General features: G+C 43.1%; 1 protein-coding gene across 2 annotated transcripts in view; it reads right to left on the bottom strand.

The window, feature by feature from the left end:
* The window catches only part of CRLF1 (cytokine receptor like factor 1), a 219,814-nt gene that overhangs the window by 15,197 nt on the left and 181,541 nt on the right, over nucleotides 1–23,076 (bottom strand). The gene's annotated exons all lie outside the window — the stretch shown is intronic.

Genomic DNA, 23,076 nt, shown 5'->3' with positions numbered 1-23,076 from the left:
TTGCAGAAAGTCTGCATGGCATGACTCCAGATCAACTTTTTTTGCAAACATTCTGCAAGTGTGCTGCCAGTTCTGGTTCAGTTATGTTGTGCAATAGTCATCCCACCACAGGGGGCGTTGTGGCTGAATTTTCATGCTGTAGACTTGCAGAGCTCCTGCTGTAGACTCACCACTGCAACTTTGCTCTTGCTCGAGACTTGCTACAAATTGTTAACTAGAACTTGTGCTTCAAGTGCTCAACTTGCCAGTGTAAATGTGCAGCAAGTTAACAAATCTACAATTAAACACTGCCACAAATTTGTGGCAAGTTATCCTTGCTATCTGGGCAGGTGGATGCACCCGCATGTCCATCACAGATTTTAGTGCCTAGTGGCCTATTCAAACCATGGTCCTATATGATATCTTTGCTGAATAGTCTTTCAGCTTGAATTTCTGTTATCCTTGATCTTGACCCTGTTATTACGGTATCCCATCTTTTGTCTGACCTGCATAACCCCTCCCTGTAAATTTTTGCTGCCTTCCTTTGTTACCGACCTCGTCCTGGACTCTTGACCAAGATATTGCCTAATGATTCTGTATCTCTCTACCTGCGCATTGCCAACCTCTGCTCGTCCCTAACCTGGATCTTTCTCATGATTTGGGGCCTTCGTGCACGACTGTTATCAAACTTGGTTTGTGACCTGCCTCTGCTCTCTACTTAACATGGTGAATTCCAGGTGTCCTCATTCTCAGACTTCTGGCACCTGCACTCTTTTATTGCCCTAGCAGCCACTGTCCCATATCCCAGGGTTGCTCAGACAAGAATTGTGCGAGAACACACCCTCATAAGCTCCTTGTGCAGATACGCGACACACCTCCTCAAGGGTGCAAAGCAGCCACTTGTCTACAAGTACTGCTAATGCATCCTGTTCCTCCTCTTCCTGAAGGATACAGAGTAGCCATTTTTCTTTCTAGTACAACAAATGCACTATGTTCCTCCTGCTCCTTGAGGGTGCAGAGCAGCCATTTGCCAGAAAATGCTTCTAATGCCCACTTTTCCTCATCCTCAAGAGTAGAGAGCAATCATTTGCCTGCAAGTGTTACTAATGAGCCCTTTTCCTCCACTTCTAGGGTGCGGAGCAGACACTTTTCTTTCTAGTGCTACTAATGCACTATTTTCCTCCTTCTTTTTAAGAGTAAGATCAAAAACCAGCACTATTACAACGGCCCTAATTTGTAATCCATAAAATATGTTTTCTCGTTCTATTCTCATCACATTTCTGTCAGGGGAGACAGGGTCTTTCCAGCTGCTGGGAAGGATAATTGTGCCCCTGGTGCACTGATATCCAAATAGAGTGTTCTTCTCAAGAATGCAGGGCAGCCACTTGCCTGGAAGTCTGATAATGAGTAATGATAAGCCGGAGACACTCAGGTTTGGCTCGGAAAGCATGATCCAGAATCCAAACCGCAATGAAATCAATAGGATGCAAACAATAATTTCCGGTCATAATTTCCATGTTTATTTTATTTCTATTTTTTTACACTTTTTCTTATTCAACTTTATTGCTATCACAAGGGGTGAACAAGACCCCTTGTGATAGCTTTGGCCAGCTATGCTGCTTTTATAAATTGGTATCAAGATCAGCCAAGATCCTAGTATAGCCACTTGCTGCCATGGATGCTTATACTGTATATGTACCCTGAACAGCAAATGGTTAAAAAACAAGCTTGTGGGATGTCTGAAAGCTGTATATGAAATTACAGAATATTGCGATTCTCAGAGACAGCGTCAGCAATACCATATTCTGGCATCATATAAATTGCATTTCTATTTATATATGTAGCACTACTCCCAAGGGAGCTGCTGAGTGTGGGTCTCCCTGGGCTACCACTAGCAACAACAGTACCTTTAAGCATGTTTTCAAGTGTGCGCACCTCAGACAAGAACCAGTCCAGTTTCTTTGGTTTTTAGGATTTATTTGAGAACTTGGATGGGAGAAGGGAGAAGTGGGATACTCCAACAACTGAACTATGCACAATTTGGCAGGGACACTGAAAAATGCTGCTTGGCGCTGGTTAACGCTTCACTGACGATGGTTAACACTTCACTGACACTGGTTAACACTGACTGATGCTGGCCTCAGCTAGGCCAGTTACTGGAACTTCACCTCTGACTGTGGAAAAGTCTGCTGAACACTTCAGGGCCCTTCCTGGTGCCCCTTTTTTCTCCCCAAACTTCAGGGCTTTACTACTTTACTGTGCACTCCTGGTTATCTGGCTCCTGGATCCCCTTTGACCTCTCTGGAGTGGTCCCCTCTCCTAGGCAGACCCCTGGGCAGATCTTGAGTACTCATGACACTGTTTTTCCTGAGGATCTCTGCCCAGCAGCTCCACTTAGTCAGCAACTCTGGATCCCTTGCAGCCAAGGTCAACCTCTGGTCCCTAGGCCGACTGCCTGGACCACCTTCTCACATATACAGGAGGAGAGACAGCCGTCACCTCCTCCTGGGACTGATGCTCCCACCAAAAGACACTCTGTCACATGCTCTCCACAGATTTATTTCCATTCCCAGGGTGCATTGTGGCAAACCCCGCCCACTGGGACAGTCTTAAACCCTATTGACTAGGTTTCCTCCACTGTCCAACAAGATCCCTCATTGGATACAGTGGGGAGACTCCTGAGACTCAACAGGTCACACCTGGAGGCATGTGACAGCACAACTAACAGATACAGCCTCCCTGATAAGCAGACAGGGCCAAAATATGATTTTCCCTAGCAACTTCCTAGGAGGGGACTACATATACTATACTTTTACCCAATTGCTTGGCTACATGAATCAGCAGCAATCAGTATATGATTGATTTCAACCACAAAAAAATTACAGTAGGCAGTCTTTTGCAAAAACAACAGTTTTTTTTTCTTGTACAGCAGTAATAAGGAGTAGTAATTGAGTATTGGATGCAGCAGAGCAAAAAAAAAAAAACGTCAAGGTATATACTTAACCCAAACCACTGCATTGCTCTGGCGGCAGTGTGTAAATATATATATTGCACTGCTGTAGCGGTGATCATGTACAATGGTTGGCTACTCAAATATCACTGTATGCTAGTGCAGCCAGCCATATCTGATCATCACTACAACAGTACAATGCAACCAGGCCAGTGCAGCCAGTCACAGTGTCCACAATCACCACCACACTAGTCCCAGTGTCCCCAAAAGGCCTTGTTCCCATGTGCAGTGCTCTCGGAAGAGCGATCAGTGTTCGGATCGCACTTCTGAGAGCATTTGACAGGCAGTAAGGAGACATTGGGGGTTATTTACTAAAGCTAGAGAGTGCCAAATCTGGTGCAGCGTTGCATAGAAACCAATCAGCTTCCAGGTTGTATTGCCAAAGCTTAATTCAACAAGCTGAAGTTAGAAGTTGATTGGCTACCATGCACAGCTGCAGCAGATTTTGCACTCTCCAGTTTTAGTAAATCAACCCCATTGCATTGCCTCCTCTCAGCATGCTTTAACCCCTTGGAACAGGCACAAGTGCCCCATTACCTTGAAAGTGTTGCGATTAGCGGGTGCTATGCCTAACAAAAATAACAAAAGGGGGTATAATTCCTGCTATGGCTGTAAAGCAAACATTGCAGCTGGCATGTGGACACTTCTGGCTGCTGCCTCTGCAGCCAGGGGGTAGCAGTTGGGTGGTAGTAAAACTGCAACTCAACCACTAGGTTTTAACTCCCCCCCAAACTCATGTGTAAATAAGCCTTAATAGTGCAGCTGTCTCTGATCACCTTCACACCAGTTACAGTGTCCCCAAACCAGTGCAACCAGCAACATTTTTGCTTATCATTGCCATACCAGTCTCAATGTCACCTAAGCAGTGTATACCAACAACAGTGTACCTTATCACCTCCACACCAGCGTATACCAGCAACAGTATTCCTGATAGCCTCCACACAAGTCTCAGTGTCACCAGACCAATGTAAGCCAGCAACAACATTCCTGAGCGCTTCCACACCGGACTAGTGTAAGCCAGCAGCAATGTCCTCGGTCACTGCCACACCAGTCCCAGTGTCAACAAACTGATATAATCCAGCAACAGTGTCCCTGATCACCGCCACACCAGTTGCAGTGTCACCACACCAGGGTATACTGGCAACAGTATTCCTGATCACCGCCACACAAGTCCCAGTGTCATCAGACCAGTGTAAGCCAGCAACAGCACTCCTGATCTCTGCCACACCAGACTAAAATATGCCAGTGTCCTCGGTCATTGGCGCACTAATTCCAGTGTCAACCAGTGTAAGCCAGCAACAGTGTTTCTGATTGCCTCAACACTAGTCCCAGTACCGCCAGACCAGTGTATGCCAGAAACAGTGTTCCTGATGACTGCTGCACAAGTCCCAGTGTCACCAGACCAGTGTAAGACAGCAAGAGTGTTCCTGATTGCTGCCACACTAGTCCAAGTGTCACCAGACCAGTGTCATCATGTAACAGTGTTTCTGATCACTGCCACGCCACTACCAATGCTAACAGACCAGTGCAGCCTTCAACAGTGTTCCTGGTCACTGCCATACCAGTGAAAATTTTACTAGACAAGTGCAGCCAGCAAAAATGTTCCTGATTGCTAGCCACGCCCCTGCCAGTGTCACCAGAGACAGTGCAGCCATCAACAGTGTCCCTAATGACCACCACATCAGTACAATGTCACTTAAACCAGTGCAGCTAGCAACAGTATTCCCGATCAACTCCACACCAGTGGCGTAGCGTGGGTTGTCAGCACCCGGGGCAAGGCAAGTCATTTGCGCCCCCTACACAAACCTACTAGACCACTACACAGACCTACCCCCCCCCCATACACTGACACCTACACTGACCCCCCTTCACTTACCCCCACTACACTGACGCATACACTGACCCCCCTTTACTTACCCCCACTACACTGATGCATACACTGACCCCCCTTCACTAACCCCCACTACACTGACGCATACACTGACCCCCCTTCACTAACCCCCACTACACTGACGCATACACTGACCCCCCTTCACTTACCCCCACTACACTGACGCATACACTGACCCCCCTTCACTTACCCCCACTACACTGACGCATACACTGACCCCCCTTCACTTACCCCCACTACACTGACGCATACACTGACCCCCCTTCACTAACCCCCACTACACTGATGCATACACTGACCCCCCTTCACTTACCCCCACTACACTGACGCATACACTGACCCCCCTTCACTAACCCCCACTACACTGACGCATACACTGACCCCCCTTCACTAACCCCCACTACACTGACGCATACACTGACCCCCCTTCACTAACCCCCACTACACTGACGCATACACTGACCCCCCATACACTGACCCCTACACTGACACACCCTCCTCTACACTGACCCCCCCATACACTGACACCTACACTGACACCTATGCTGACCCCCCTACACTGACACACCCTCCTCTACACTGACCCCCCCATACACTGACACCTACACTGACCCCCCGTACACTGACAGCTACACTGACACCTATACTGACCCCCTTACATTCCCACATACACTGATCCCCCCATACACTGACCCCTACACTGACCCCCCCTACATTTCCACATACACTGACCCCCACTACAATGACCCCTACACTAATAGCTATACTGACCCCCCATACACTGACACCTATACTGACCCACCTATACTGACCTTCCCCATACACTGACACCTATACTGACCCCCCTACACTGACCGCCACATACACTGACACCCCTACATTTCCACATACACTGATCCCCCCCATACACTGACACCTATACTGACCCCCCTACACTGACCGCCACATACACTGACACCCCTACATTTCCACATACACTGATCCCCCCCATACACTGACACCTATACTGACCCCCCTACACTGACCGCCACATACACTGACACCCCTACATTTCCACATACACTGATCCCCCCCATACACTAACACCTATACTGACCCCCCTACACTGACCGCCACATACACTGACACCCCTACATTTCCACATACACTGATCCCCCCCCATACACTGACACCTATACTGACCCCCCTACACTGACACACCCTCCTCTACACTGACCCCCCCCCCATACACTGACACCTACACTGACACCTATACTGACCCCCTTACATTCCCACATACACTGACCCCCCAATACACTGACACCTACACTGACCCCCCCCTCCCTCCCTCCCATGTCCACTTCCCCTGCACTGACACCTATGCTGACCCCCCTACTACACTGACCCCCCCCCCCACTTCCCTGGGCCCTGGGGGCAGGCAAGGCATCACTTACCTTGTACTGTGCCAATACACTGGCGACTCGAGGAGGGGAGAGACAGCATGTCTGTGGCCGGCCGGACAGCAGGGGGAGACTCCGGAAGCGGTGCTGCACATGCACCGAGCCACAGACTGGCATCTTCATCCATGACCAGCCCCGCCCCCTGGCCGCATGACACCTTCAGCGGTCCGCCGATGTACTGCCGATCACCGCTCATCTTGCACAAAGCGGCGGCCACTGAGCCAAGAGGTGGAGTGCGGGCGGGCAACTTCAGAATAAAGGGACACTTTGATCCCGCCGATTGCGGGCGTGGGGTGCGCCCCCCTAAATGTTGCGCCCGGTGCCAGTGGCCCCCCCCTGCACCCCCCCACGCTACGCCACTGCTCCACACCAGTGCAGGTTTGCCTCATATGCCACCTGTACTGACTGTGGTCTGTTTAGTAACCATGTTTCTGCCTGCTGCCTGGAGCAATCCTTGGCCTGTTTGCTGGCTATGTCTCTGCCTGCCGCCTGAACTGACCTATCTGCATATCCCACTGACTATGCTCCAAAGATGCACCAGTCCCAGGTATCCCCTGAGGGTAACTGCACCCCTGGAACCACAGGAACTATTTTGTTCTTCCTTTCTTTAACCTTCTCTACTTCAACTAGAGAAGTAGAGCCAATTAATTTCTGTGCATTCTCTTGTAGCATCTGGTTCACACTGTGCTAACATAATTCAGCCAAGTCCTCTATGACAATTGCTGGGGTAGCAGTAAATGAGGCAGAATAGAGTGCTTTGACAGCTGTGGTGGGCTGCAAACTAATCTGCATCTGGGTGACAGAGGAGGGTGATAAAAGCTTGTTTAGCTACTCCATGACTGTATAACATGTTCAGAGCTTGAAAAAAAGAGCAAATGTGCCCTGTCTGTATATGATGCACCATATACACACCCACTGCTTTGAACTGGACACAAAGACTGCTCACCATAGCTGCATGGAAATGTCTGCCCTTCCCTGTAGGCTTGCCAGACAATATGCTGATAATGTGGGGCTTATTTCCTACTTTAATTTGCAGCTATTAGAATAACCATATAGGAGGGAAATGGTGTGTGGATGCACTTACACAGATTCACAATGTTTAGAGGCCCCAACAAAATACACCCCAAATAAAATAAATCTGAAAAAAACAAATGAAAGTCAAGTAAAAAAAAAAATATATTAATAATAATTCCAAACACCCACCAAAAAACACTACAAGCAAAATAAAATCTTTTTTCTTTTTTGCTTAAGGAAACAAAAAATAGAAGATAACTACTATTAAAGCGGAGTCCACCCCCCACGAAAAACATAAAAGTCAGCAGCTATAAATATTGTAGCTGCTGACTTTTAAAATTAGGACACTTACCTGTCCAGGGATCCCGCGATACTCGTTCCCCCCCTCCCCCCTGAAAGGTGCCAAATGTGGCACTGGAGGGTGGAGGAAGCAGATAAGCGGAGCTTCCACTTTTGTGTGGAACTCCGCTTTAAAGAAAAGCAAAGACACACCCTAAAAACACAAAAAAAGAGGGAACAGCAACAGCACAGCTTCAGAACCTGCCAGTGATACACATAATAAAAAAAGTGGTTTTGGAGGTAAATGCATGTGGGCTGATACTCCACTCTCCGTAGCCACACAAACTGCAGTGTGTTTACTGCAAAGCATCAACAAAGATACAGCACTAGGTATAGCACAGTAAAAAGCATTGAGTATTTTTTAAAGCACAAAGTAGTAGTAGCACACTACAATACTCTGTCTGATCCTGTCTCCCTAAAAGCAATGTTGGCTGTAATTCATCCACTACCTACTAATTATGTTTGCAATATATCCCAGATGCAGGATGTGATTTGCTGGTGGTATTGTACGTGTATCACCATATCTTTTCTCCCTGTCGATTGCTGACAAGCTTGCTCCTTCTGCCTGCTGCACATTCCATTCAACTGGCTCTGTCTCTTGTTTTTACCACAATTATCTTCTGCTACGTACGTGAGTAGGCTGACTGTTTGGAGTGTGTTTGAAAACCTACAAGACTTTTGCAATTTCTTCAGCCTGACATACAGGTTTCTTAAGTCTAGGTTCACATCTATGCAGGCTGCGCTCGATGAGTTTTGCAGGCATGTTTTGCAATGCATTTTTGATGCATTTTTGCAAGCAGTTTTCATGCATTTTGTGTTTTACGGGGCTTTTTTTCTCTTTAAACACACTGTAAACACACTGTATATAGCTGGTTGCTAGGGAGCGGGCCGGGAACCTGGCCGCCGTGTCCTTAACAACTGGTTAATCATCAGCTGTCAGCAGGGTTCCCCCGATGACAGCTTACTGTGAAAATAAGAATTGCCAGGAAAAAAAATTGTGAAAAAAAAAGCTTGGGGTCCTCCCATAGGTCCATACCAGGCCCTTCGGGTCTGGTATGGATTTGGAGGGGACCCCCACTCCAAAATTTAAAAACAATGGCATGGGGCCCCCCAAAATCCATACCAGACCCTAATCTGAGCAGCAGGTCAGGAAATGGAGGGGGACAAGCGTCCCCCACTCCTGGACCATACCAGGCTGCATGCCCTCAACATGAGGGGTACTTTTGGGGCAGGAGGGCCCCTGTATCCTGCCCCCCCATGTGAATGAGTATGGGGTACATTGTACTCCTACCCATTCCCTAAAAAAAAAAAATCAGTTTAGTGTTACAAAAAACTAGAGACAGTTTTTGACAAGTCCCTTATTACAATTGAAGAATGTTCCCCGTCGTAGCTCAACGTGTCTTCTTCCTCCAGTGGTTTCCCCCCGCTGTCTTCTTCCTCTGTTCTTCTCCCTGCTGTGGTTTCTTCTCCCTCTGCTGTCTTCTTTCTCTGGTATTCTCCCTCCAGTGGTTTCTTCTCCCTTTTGCTGTCTTCTCCCTCCGCTGTCTTCTCACTCTTCTTTCTCAGTGATATGTTCTTCCTCCATTGCTGCTGAACCGCAAAAAAAAAAAAAAGAAGGGGCTGCCTCCATTGTGCCGGCTTCGCTGTCTGCCATTTCTTATATATCTTATATATCCGTGATGTCCTCCGGTGAACCCACCACTTGTGATGCACCCCTGCCCCAAATGACCCCCCCCCATGCTGAGGGCATGTGGCCTGGTATGGTTTAGGTGGGGCGGAGCTCGTCCCCTCCCTTTCCTTGAAGCTTTCCAGGGCTGCATGCTCGGATAAGGGTCAGGTATGGATTTTGGGGGATCCCACACCATTTTTTTTTCATTTTGGCGTGGGGGGAGTCCCCCCAAATCCATACCAGACTCAAAGGGCCTGGTATGGACCTAGGGGGGACCCCACCCTGTTTTTTTTCACCATTTTTTTGCCGGAATTTTTTTTTACATTCAGTTGTCAGCGGGAAACCCTGCTGACAGCTAATGACTCATCGATTGTTAAGGATGCGACGGCCGGCTTTCCGACCCGCTCCTTAGCAACCAGCTATATGCAGTGTTTTTAAAGGGGAAAAAACACAAAACGCAAAACACATAAAAAATCACATCACAAATAGGGATGATCGAACTTTTGAAAAGTTCGGTTCGACCAGAACACCCGAACTTCACGAAAGTTCGGTTCGGATTTCAGAACCCCATTGAAATCAATGGGACCCGAACTTCTGTAATCAAAAAACACCATTTTTAAGCCCTAAAACCCAATAAATGCCCCTAAAAAGTGCCTAGGGTTCTGGGTCATGCCCCAGGGACTATTAATCACACAAAAAAAAGTTCTTAAAAATTGTCATTTTTGATAAAAAAGCCAATTATTGAAAAATTAAAAAAAAAAAAAAAGAGATTTTTTTGATTTTTACTTTGGATTTAGTATCTGGGGGGTCTAACAGGTGTGCATGTGAAGTTTCAGCTCTGTAGCATGTCCAGAACCATGAAAAAAAAAAAAGATAATTTTTCAGTAGAACAGGGATGTGGTTCGGGAGCCTCCTTTAACTTTAACACCTATATGATCTTTTTTTCTGGTTCTGGACATGCTACAGAGCTGAAACTTCACAGGTACACCTTTTAGACCCCCCAGACACAAAATCACACAAAAAAAGTTCTTAAAAATTGTCATTTTTGATAAAAAAGCCAATTATTGAAAAATTAAAAAAAAAAAAAAAAAAAAAAAGAGATTTTTTGATTTTTACTTTGGATTTAGTATCTGGGGGGTCTAAAAGGTGTGCATGTGAAGTTTCAGGTCTGTAGCATGTCCAGAACCAGAAAAAAAAAGATCGTTTGTATTAGAAAACTTTAAGCACAGGAATATGGCTTCTCTGCTGTAACACCTTGCCGGTTTAATAGCAGGCATTTTTTTGGGTTCTTTGCAGTCAGGAAAAACATCTGAACTTGTGTATAGTAGTACTGTGCACAAGTTCTGATGTTTTGCCTGCCTCCAAAATTCCCCAAAAAATGCCAGCAAAAACACACCTGGGCATTTTTTTTTTTGACGCTAGCGTTTTTTTTTGGCATTTTTTGGGGTTCTTTTGAGGCAGGCAAAACATCTGAACATGTGTATAGGGGGGATATATAGACATATATGTCTGAATATATACCCCTAGACATATATAGGTGTGATAGTAGCAGAAATAAATGCTTGCGCTAATGAAATCATTTACAGTAATATATTTCTGCTACTATCACACCTATATATGTCTAGGGGTATATATTCAGACATATATGCCTATATATACACCCTATACACATGTTCAGATGTTTTGCCTGCCTCAAAAGAACCCCAAAAAATGCCAAAAAAAACGCTAGCGTCAAAAAAAAAATGCCCAGGTGTGTTTTTGCTGGCATTTTTTGGGGATTTTGGAGGCAGGCAAAACATCAGAACTTGTGCACAGTACCCCTATACACAAGTTCAGATGTTTTTCCTGACTGCAAAGAACCCAAAAAAATGCCTGCTATTAAACCGGCAAGGTGTTACAGCAGAGAAGCCATATTCCTGTGCTTAAAGTTTTCTAATACAAACGATCTTTTTTTTTCTGGTTCTGGACATGCTACAGACCTGAAACTTCACATGCACACCTTTTAGACCCACCAGATACTAAATCCAAAGTAAAAATCAATAAATCTCTTTTTTTTTTTTTTTTTTTTTTTTTTTTTTAATTTTTCAATAATTGGCTTTTTTATCAAAAATGACAATTTTTAAGAACTTTTTTTGTGTGATTTTGTGTCTGGGGGGTCTAAAAGGTGTACCTGTGAAGTTTCAGCTCTGTAGCATGTCCAGAACCCCAAAAAAAGATCATATAAGTGTAAAAGAGGGGTCCCACCATCCCTGCTCTACTGAAAAATTATCTTTTTTTCTGGTTCTGGACATGCTACAGAGCTGAAACTTCACAGGTACACTTTTTAGACCCCCCAGACACTAAATCCAAAAAAAGTCATGCCTGCCTCCAAAAATGCCCGATAAATGCAAGAAAAAGCGCCGTAGAGAAGCCGTATTCCTGTTCTAATAAAAATTATAAGAAAATGCTAATTTTTGGGGGGTTCTGGACATGCTACAGAGCTGAAACTTCACATGTACACTTTTTAGACCCCCCAGATACTAAATCCAAAGTAAAAATCAAAAAATCTCTTTTTTTTTTTTTTTTTTTTAAATTTTTCAATAATTGGCTTTTTTATCAAAAATGACAATTTTTAAGAACTTTTTTTTGTGTGATTTTGTGTCTGGGGGGTCTAAAAGGTGTACCTGTGAAGTTTCAGCTCTGTAGCATGTCCAGAACCATAAAAAAAAAGATCGTTTGTATTAGAAAACTTTAAGCACAGGAATATGGCTTCTCTGCTGTAACACCTTGCCGGTTTAATAGCAGGCATTTTTTTGGGTTCTTTGCAGTCAGGAAAAACATCTGAACTTGTGTATAGTGGTACTGTGCACAAGTTCTGATGTTTTGCCTGCCTCCAAAACCCCCCAAAAAATGCCAGCAAAAACACACCTGGGCATTTTTTTTTTGACGCTAGCGTTTTTTTTGGCATTTTTTGGGGTTCTTTTGAGGCAGGCAAAACATCTGAACTTGTGTATAGTGGTACTGTGCACAAGTTCTGATGTTTTGCCTGCCTCCAAAACCCCCCAAAAAATGCCAGCAAAAACACACCTGGGCATTTTTTTTTTTGACACTAGCGTTTTTTTGGCATTTTTTGGGGTTCTTTTGAGGCAGGCAAAACATCTGAACATGTGTATAGGGGGTATATATAGGCATATATGTCTGAATATATACCCCTAGACATATATAGGTGTGATAGTAGCAGAAATATATTACTGTAAATGATTTCATTAGCGCAAGCATTTATTTCTGCTACTATCACACCTATATATGTCTAGGGGTATATATTCAGACATATATGTCTATATATACCCCCTATACACATATTCAGATGTCATGTCTGACATCAAACATGTCCTCAAAAAAGCACTGGCAGTGGCAGCCCCTGCAGCATTAAAAAATGCTTGCTGGTGAGAAGCCACATTCCTGTCCCGAAGCAGAGAAATGATCATTTCTCTATAGCGGTCACCCTGCTATGGAAGGGTTTTGTCACCCTGCCATAGCAGTCACTGTCAGTTAACCCTACACTACACTACGGTCCCCTTACACTTAACACTTTCCCTACAGAAACTAAATTTTTGAAGCTAACTTAAGTGTAAAGGAGCACTCTAACTACACTAGATATCCCTTTCCTCACACTAAAAATAGCTAAATGACACTTTTAAAGTAAAATTAACAGAACTGCTTCCACTCTCTTCCATGTCCAGTATAACAATGCTGGGAATATGGCGGGGGCGATCTTATATACTGGGGGGCGTATTCACTAATGATTGGTCTAGGGACCCCCTAGTCACTCCAATCACATTCCTAGCATTCTTCTGCCCCCTCAATTGGCTTTTGCTAATGGTTCTGGTCCAATCACGGGCTTTTAAAGCCCATTTCCTGAAGCATTGCATTTTGGGCGGTTCTGGTTGCCGAATTCCGAACTTTTTGGGCAAAAAGTTCTAAATTCGGCCGAACCTCGAACACCCAATGTTCGGGCCGAACCGATGGTGGACCCGAACCGTTCGATCATCCCTAATCACAAATACAACACTTGCAACTCTGGTGCAACTCCATTGAAGTCTCTTACTATTAAGTGACTTAATTTCACTTTAATTCCCCGCTTTTGGGGTTTTTCGTTTATTGCAGCAGTTAGCTGTCAGTATTGTGCTCTAGGTAGTGTAAGACAAGGTGAATAAGTGACATTACAATTCAAACCAGGATACTTTCTTTGAACCTCTGAGGAGCTATATCCTTACTGGACCTCGATGCCAATGGGAATTTATGTATAGAGGTTATTGGTTTAGATCTGGGTTGAACCCCTTGGGCGATGTGAGGGAATAGCCCTGAGGCATCATTGGACTTGACTTGTGACAGCCTGTGAAGGGTGCGGATGGATGCGAGTGAGCAGCTGTCTGGTGTGATGTTGCATTACAAGGTTATCCTTGTTTAATTGGTGAAGAGTGGAGGTGTTTTTTCTAGCATTATATTGTACTTTACATAATAAACTATCTTTGAGACAAACCGTTTGGTCCTCCAATGGTAACCTCTTTTTGGACTTCTCTTAGTTTGTGTTTTTACTTTCCTCACTCACTACCTCTAACACATTGACAAAGGGCTGCTGGGAAAGCTCTATTTTATTGTGTGGGGGCTGCTGCTTAGGTCAAAGCCATCAATGGCCACGGAAAGTATTGGATGTTCTGGGGAGCAATTCATGCCAAACATTCCAAAAATTTGGTTTTCAGATGAACGTCTGATCAGCTCATCGCGACCAGTGAGTCTTTTCTACTGCTCCTTGGGAGCTCATTGCTAACAAGCCCATTTATTCCACTTACCTGCTCTTCCTTTTCTGCTAATGCTGCCATAGCCCTGCCAACTGGCTATGAAGACAGAAATCTGCAGTGATGTTTTTTGGGCCTTTTACCTGCTGCTGGAATGCAAGAAAAGAAAAGGCCCAAATCACCTCCATGCCCAGCATATTAATACCAGATTTTCCACCCCTTTTTGCAAATTTGTGGTGTGTGCTATAACACAGTGACAGATATCCAGCTGCTACTATTTTTCCTGGAAGGCCATCCTCTATCTACCATTATTTTGCACAGAAAGCCATCCCTGCCCTTCAGCAACATGTAGAATGCAATGAGGATACAGGAGGCAGAGGATGAATATGAATAAGAAAAGGGCTGGGGTGTTGCCAGTGAGAAGGAGGAGGAGGACGTTTGGCAGACTTAAAGGGGGGATGTTTCACCCCTCATAAATCCCAGAAGTTGTATGTTTATGAGATTGGTGGGTACTCTAGGTGCAGACATTTTTTTTGCCAAATGGGGTCTTTTGTGCTTAAATGCCTGTTTAAGGACCCCAGATGTGGATCATCAAGAGAGGGAATACTTTTGGGAGGCCACCCCATTTAATCCCTGATCCAAGAGTCAAATGCTTGATCTCCTGCCACCATAAGAAAGAGGGTTGGCATGCAGGTAGTTAAAAGGAGAAGGACTGTTGGGGTGCTGGTGATGATGAGGATGCTTTGAGGTGTTGGCAGTGACAGTGAGGAAGAAGATTGGAGTGCTGGCAGTGATGAGGAAGGTTGGGGTGCTGGCATTGAGGAGAAAGTTGGGGTGCTGGCAGTGAGGAGGACTGTTGGAGTACTGGCAATGAGGAGAAGAGTTAAGGTGTTGGTGGCAAGAAAGAGGAAGACATTGGGGTAGGCTTTAATTCTCCTTGATACAATGGTAAAAATTATCACCATCTAAAAGGGAGCCAAAATTGCCATACTTGAGGAGGTGGTGTGAAGGACATATTTGCTGCATTTCCTGATAAAGGCAGGATCCCCCAACCTGGAGGCAAAGCTGCAGGGGGAAACCTATTGCTATACACTGCCAAGCCTTCCACAGGGGGAAGTGCAGGCAGCAGCAATGAAGGAGTAGACCTTACTGTCAGGGGTAAGGGCATGCAGCAGAAAAAAAATGTATATAGAATTCTGTGGCCATAGATCATAGTATTCAGGGACACAGAGCATACACTGTTGCTGACACAGAAACAGCCGCTACAGTATACGTTTGCAGCACATCAACGCATTCTTGTGCGGTAAAGTAGTGTGCACCACATAGTTATCCCTCCATTTTGTCATAACTGCCATCATATTTTGGCAACTCCCATTTTAAAAGAGGTCAGGAAGGTCTGTTTGGGTTTTTCCCCTTTTTGGTAAACATTTTTTTAAGATTTATATTTTTTCTTATAAAAAAAATTTAGGAGCATGCTGCAAGTAAAAAGCAGCTCTAAGAACAGTTGATCAGTAACAAGTAAATACTGCACTTTGAACACCCCAATCTTAAAAAAGGCTTTATCAACATAAAATAAAAATATAAAAAAATCCAAAAGGAATAAAAAACCCTCAAATTCCACAAATGCACATAGGGAAGCCTTGCTGCAAAAACAAAAAACAAACGTGCCATTAACCTTGCAGAGGTGATGGCTACAAGGAATAACACCTTGTAGGTAAGAGTATAGAGAGAAATGTATTTAATGGGTTTAAAAAGGTGGTTTCTAAAACTCAGTGAACAGTGAAGTGAACAGCCTCAGATGATACACAGAGATGAAACAAATCTCCCTACATAAGTTTTACATGTATATCTGCTGTCTTCAGCTTGCTATATTCATTAGAAAGTGTACATCGTGTTCAAATTTTTCTCTTCCTGTTCAGCACTGGGAGTGTTGTCTTGGCAGACACTGTGAGACAGCTGATTGGGGGAAAGGCACATACCCCCACTCCACATAGGCAAAGGAAGAAAGGAATGTGCTGCAAATAGAAAAGCTCTCTGCTAATTTATTTATAGCACCCACCCCAACACAAATTTCAGCCTGGTTTTAGCTCAGTTGTTGGAGAACCTGTCATAAGTTATCATGCTGATAACAGTAGAATGGAGCAGGAGAAACACACGGGACAGAGATAAGAAACCACTGCTTAATGTGCTTAGGTCAAATTGCATATAATTAGGTTTAAATCCACTTTAAAGCATAGAATCTATTAAAGGATAAGCCCAGGAAAAATCTAACTAACGCTAAACATGCTCTGTGCCACATTGTAACCCTAATCTATCTAACCCTGTAAAGCAAAAATCGCTGTACTTATCTATTCTGCAGCCGATCTGGTCTGGTCTCCAGTGGTGGAAGCTCTGTGCAGGAGAGGACCGACAAGGGCTGTGAAATGCCTAGGAAGTGACGTCACCTATATAGTTACTATGGAGCTTCCGTTGTTGGATGACTCCCTCTGCCTCCACGCCGCCGCTGACAGCTGATGCTAGGACCGGACCGGATGGGCTGCAGAATAGGTAAGTACAGTGATTTTTGCTTTACGGGGTATCATAAGATTAGGTTTAGAATGTGGCACAGAACAGGTTTAGCTTTATTTCGATTTTGCTTTGACTCATCCTTTAAGATAAAAAAACCTTCTGCCTTTATAACCACTTTAAGGTTATAAGAAAGGAGGTTTAACCTTAAATTGTGGAAAAGGGTTCTTTACTGTTAGATCAGTAAAAATGTTGAAATCCCTCCCCCAGGCACTGGTTATAGCTGAGAATGTCAACAACTTAGAAAAAACTTTTAGATGTGATTCTCAGGAAGGAGGATATACAAGGCTAAGGGAATTGTTAGATAATAAAAATCATTCGAACATATACACCCATAGGTTGAACTTGGATGGACCGGTGTCTTTTTTAACCATATAAAAACTGGATTTTCAGGGTGTTGAAGCCTTCGTTTTTAACTATATAAACATTTTTGTAACTATGTAAGGGAAATATGACAAAAATCAAATACTGTACCTACTTGAAGTACATGACATGAAGATCTAAGCCAATGTAAAAAAAAGGTATGTAAGAAATGTATAAGAAAACTGAAAAAGGGAAAACAACTTTTTGCAGTAATGTATATATGAAATTGGGGCTCTACGATACTATTTTGTTACAAAGTAACTGAGTTCCTATGTTACCTACAACAAATGCTGTGAATGTAACAATACCTTTTTATAATATATCACAATGTGATCTGTGTAGATTTCATGACATCCATACCAGAGAGATTAACTTGTCTCTTCAACAAAAATGAGCATATGGGTAAAAGCATCTTGTATGTCTATGAAGTTACACTGCATCCTGTATTAAATCCTTAGCCTAATCCTTTGAAGCCCTTTGGCTACTCCAAAGCTCACATTCCCCTACTTCGGACACTTAGAAAAGTATTTGCACTGTCGTTTAAAAATAAAAGTTCGTTCTGGTATTACAAAACTGAAAGGGCTCTGTCAGGCAAACCAGGTGAGTGGAAAAAAAACTGAAAAGGAAATTCCTATATATTCATTTTTTTGTTAAACCTTTTTCTGCCATGGGGGATCTCAATACCTTGAAGTTGTCATTGCAGATTTTTCTGTCTGACATACTGAAAGAAGGTGGCGACTTGAAACAATATCAGAGGGATCACCAAATATTAGAGGGATCACCAAACTGCTAGCGGCCAAGTAACCCAATGCAGTCACACTAATTCCCAGTCGTTCAAAGTGTGGTAGTGCAAAATGTAAAAAGGAGAGTAGACTGAAAAAAAAAGAGTAGATAAAGGTTTACTAATATTCTAAACTGAAAAAAGTATTCTGAAAAGTGATTTGTGCTCTGAACAGATTTTGCCTACTTTGTGCCTCACACAATAATAAATTATATTTATTTCTACAAAATTCAGCAAGGGATGAACCTGATCAGTATTTATTTGAGAGAAATAATGTTGGAGAACCCGGCAGGTCAGGAAAGGGGGGGGGGGGAGTGAGCACCCCCCTCTCTGAATCATACCGGGCCACATGCCCCCAACATGGTGGGTGCTTCCAAGCCCCCCTCATACCCCTACCCATTCACCAACAAAAGTGTCAAAAAGAAATAAAAACACACACTCAGTTTTTGGCAATTCCTTTATTAAAAATAAATAACTATGACCCCCAATGTAGATCCATTACAAATCTCGACGCCACCACCGTTGAACCCGAAAAAATTTAGAAAAACGCTCTAACTGCAAGAAAGGCTAACTGCCATGTGCCTGCTCTGCCATCTGATAATTCTTAAATAGGTAAACGGCGAAGCCATTTGGCAAAGTCAGCTGGTGGAACTGCCCCCGTAGTAGTAGGCACTCGGCAGTTAGCCTTTGTTGCGGACAAAGATTTTTTTTTCGGGTCCAGCGGTGGCAGCGGCATTGTGATTAATGATAGATCTACATTGATGGACATTGTTTTTTATTTTTATTAAAGGATGTACATTGTACCCCATGTTGAGGGCATGTGGCCTGGTATGGTTCATATGGTTCGGGGGGGGGGCATTCATCTTTCCCTCTTTTCCTGGCCTGCCATGCTGCATGCTCAGATAAGGGTCTGGTATGGATTATGGGGGAGACCCTACGCTCTTTTTTTTTTTCATTTTTGTGTGGGGTTTCCCTAAAAATCCATACCAGACTCAAAGAGCTTCCCAGCCAGCTCCTTAACAACCAGCTATTCACTATGCTTTGATTGGGTAAAGCTTTGCCAAGTCAGGGCTTAGAATGCACTGTGCAACACGCAGTACATTGTGGGGTGCTCAGTGGGCAAACATCCCACCATCCCACCAAGCGCCTCACAAATTCAGGTGTTCGCTGAATGGGCGATGTTCGTGCCAAACCTATGCTTAGTCCGAACTGCTCACTCAACACTACTCCAATAGATTACTGTGAGCTGGACTTCATAACCCTATTGCTCAACTCAAATAAAATTGATTTCTCTTTCCTTGGTTTGGTTTTGCATTTTGGGGTAAGGAGGGGCCTCCTTCTTCTCCCCTGTGGTCTCTTGTGAGGTGTTTACTTGCTTTACAGGCTAGGGCAGAATATATGCAAACGGTTGTTACATAAGCAGGTATATTATCATGTACAATGCTTGGAATGTGAATGAATCAGTAATATAAATGTTATACATGAAGATACTAGAGGTATTGTTTATACAGGCGGTCCCCAGGATACAAACAAGATAGGGACTGTAGGTTTGTTCTTAAGTTGAATTTGTTTGTAAGTTGGAACATGTACATTTATTAAGTGTAGCTTCAGCCAAAAAAAATTGTTTTTGAGTTTTTTGGATAGTATTGGCAAGAGTTAAAAACCCTTTATTATTTGGTTTGCTGTCTGGGCCTCTGTTCAGAAGATTTCACCTCACTTTCTGTCCCGGTGACAATTGAATTTTGGAAATTTTGGGTGTTTGTGTAGACAAGGATCATTGATAAAGCTTCAGTGGAGACACCTTTTTCCCATGATAACTCTTACAAGAGTTAATTTCCCTTCCTAGGGGTAGATGTCCACTCACTTCCTGTTGTCTCCCTCCGTTTGTAAGTAGGAGTCCTTTGTAAGTCGGATGTTTGTAACTTGGAGACCGCCTGTATATCAGAGATTAAATCATTTCCTCTTAAATCTTCTAAATAAGCTGATTCATGTTCTGAGAAATGCGTAGAGATAGGATAAGCCTTCCTAAATATCTCCCTATGAATCATGTGTAAATTGGAAGGCATCATATTAAAGTCAATCAGTATCTAAGCAATTTAAAGTATGAAGGGAACCAAACTAAAATGAGACATGCATTCACACCAGCAGCGCTGGGCTGCATTGCGCATGCACTGAAAAAAATTGGACATGTTAACTTTTTGTGCAGCCTATTTTGATGTGCTGTAATGCATTGCAGAGCTTTGGAGTACATAAGAGTAACATACAAACTGAGATAAAAGCAATATATTCTAACAATGCACTGCAGTGCGCATTCACAACACACATCAGCGCATGTGTTATGCACAAAATAATGTGCGATGTGAATGGGCCCTAAACAAATTAAAATATAGCTTTTGTAAAATATGTCTGTAAATAAGTTTTAATATTTTTAGATGTGCATGTATTTTTCATGCATAAAAGATAATCATTTCCTCGCCTTGCTCCACTGAAATCAAAAGTGGAAAGTGTGCATATGAACTAGCTAAACACAAAAAAAAAAATATTTAACATTATTAATGCTTGAAGTATATGAATACATACTATTAACAATCTAGCTATTTAAATATTTTATTATTAATTAAAATTGGTAATGAACAATATTAGCTTTCACATATTATTTGTTGTTATTTTTATTGATATACAACAGAGGTTTCACTGTCTTTCCATTTTTCATTGAGAGACAATTTCCATTTTGCAGTGCAGTGCAGTGCAGTGCACTACATGCTAACATGCGTTGTGTTAAGGCAGCCCATTCATATGAATAGACAGGCCATGGCAATACAGCACACCACAATGCATAGTAATGCATTACCATGCACTGTGGTGAACAACAAAACATTGGAGTTATGGTACCTTAGTGCATTGGGGTGCCATTCAAAATGAATTATAGTGCAACATGCTAATGCACAATAATGTGTGTTGTATCAAAACAAACATTAGTGGGACACACTGAAACACAAAGGTGTGAACGGCCCTAAAATAATTTTATGCCTGAAATATTAGGAATTATATACTGACTGCGTGTTTCTTTATTGATTGAGTACATATGAGTTGTGAAATTCAAAACATTAACCAGTAACTACAAAGTCAAAGTGAACTCTGCTTGTCCTCGCTGGCAGTGGGAACCCAGCTTTAGTTAAAACTTAATAAAATCAACACATATCAAAGAAGTAGAAGCTGAATGCCAATGGTGAGATGGGAAATAACCTTTCCGTAAAAGCAAAGCATCATATTATATGCAACAAGTATAATTTATGCAGTGAGATGGCCTTGTGCTTTAGTTTTCCTTGGATGCTAAACAGAAGCTCTGAGCAGGTGTCTCCTGTATGCTTTCCAATACTCATTTTTAATTTTCACTTAGTGTATCTTTTAGATATTTATCTTATCTGCCATTCCAGTCTAAAAAGTCTACAGTGGTAGTTAATATAATTACTGGATAGTACGGCAGTGGGAACAATATACAGAAGTAAAGTGAGGTGAAATTAAGTTTCAATCAAATATCCAGTCATGTCTGTATAAAGTAAGAAATAGGAACTTCTGCTAATTATAATGGGCACCCTTGGTTTAAAGAGGAAGTAAACCCTCCTCTGCAAGTTGTACCTATAGGTAAGCCTATGATAAGGCTTACCTATAGGTACTGTAAATATCTCCTAAACATGTACTGTTTAGCAGATATTTACCTTACATGCAGACAATGACGTCACTGGCGCATGCGCTCTGAAGGAACGGCCGCTGGTGCCGTTCCTTCAGAGTCCCGCGCCGTGACCGTCAGCTCCCGCGTGCGCGGGAGTGACGTCACCGCAGCTACGGCCAATCAGATGGCCGAAAGCCGCGATCCTGGAAGACGGGCGACTGAATATGTCGCCCGTCATAGAGGTAAGTGGGCGGCACGGCGGGGGCTCGTTCTAAGGTAAGTATTTCATAATGAGCTAGTATGCGATGCATACTAGCTCATTATGTGTTTCTCTTTCAGGGTGAAAAAAATAAAAATAAATAAAAACTGGGTTTACAACCTCTTTAAGGGTTAGTTCACCTTTACCAAAAACCTTTACCAAAAAAAACTGCCTATGTAGGTAAGGGGTGCCTGTAGAAAAAAAAAAAAGCAATCTGTTCAGCTCTGACTAATGTTGGATATACCCTTATTTTAGGTGTAGGCCATTTACTTACTTTCCAAAACCTGCATCATCCTATCCTGCCTTGTTGCTAGGATGTTGCTAAGGCACACCCAGTCAATTCAAACCCACTTGCATATATTCTTTCTCCACTGTCGCAGTAGCTCTGAGTTTGAGAGCTCACACCTACTATCACCACTTTCCTCTCCATCACCACATCGCTGAGCTCAGAGCTACTGGGACAGTGAAGAGATAATGCACGGGTAAATGGGTTTGAATTGGCTGGGAGCGTCTTAGCAAATGTCAGGAAGGGGTGATGCCATCTTCTAATTGTTTAATCAGGCTTCAGGAGGTGTGTTAATGGCCTGTGATGGCGAACCTTGGCACCCCAGATGTTTTGGAACTACATTTCCCATGATGCACAACTACACTGCAGAGTGCATGAGCATCATGGGAAATGTAGTTCCAAAACATCTGGGGTGCAAAGGTTCACCATCACTGGCCTACACCTATAGCAAGGGCATTATTCAACTTTTGTCAGAGCTGCACAGTTTATTTTTATCTACTGGTGCCTCTTACCTGCACAGACAGTTTTTTGTTAAAGGTAAACTAAACCTAAACATAAAAACATATACTTTTAATATATATATTGTAATATTGAAATAATATTGTAATATATAGTATATCATAGTATTGTAAAAATAGTGTAATTGGGAACTGTACTTTCTGTGTACCCATTAATCCATAGGAGCCTGGATGGAAACCTATTGATTATATAAGCAGCCACTATTTTTGTTGATTTTTAGCAACAGTTCAGATAGGCAGACCTTGGCGGATTACAGTACTGTTACTGTCATCCTCTGTAAGCTTAGGAAAATATCTATCACCATAAACACATTACACCCCTTGAGTACTGAAAAATTAGTTGTACATATGTTTGTGCCTTATTTATATAAGCAGATCAGTTTTTTTTTGTTTTTCACTCTCTAAATTAGCAACGAACATCACTGACCATGATTCTTCTGACACTTTTATAATGCAAAAGTAATTTACTGTCATCCTGCAAATGACCACCACCACTACGATAATTCTCAAAC

Source organism: Pelophylax lessonae, assembly GCF_965119305.1.
Source record: "Pelophylax lessonae genome assembly, chromosome: 1".
Taxonomy (NCBI): Eukaryota; Metazoa; Chordata; class Amphibia; order Anura; family Ranidae; genus Pelophylax; species Pelophylax lessonae.
Note: the sequence above shows the minus strand (reverse complement) of the source record. Positions and strands in the feature narration are given on the sequence as shown.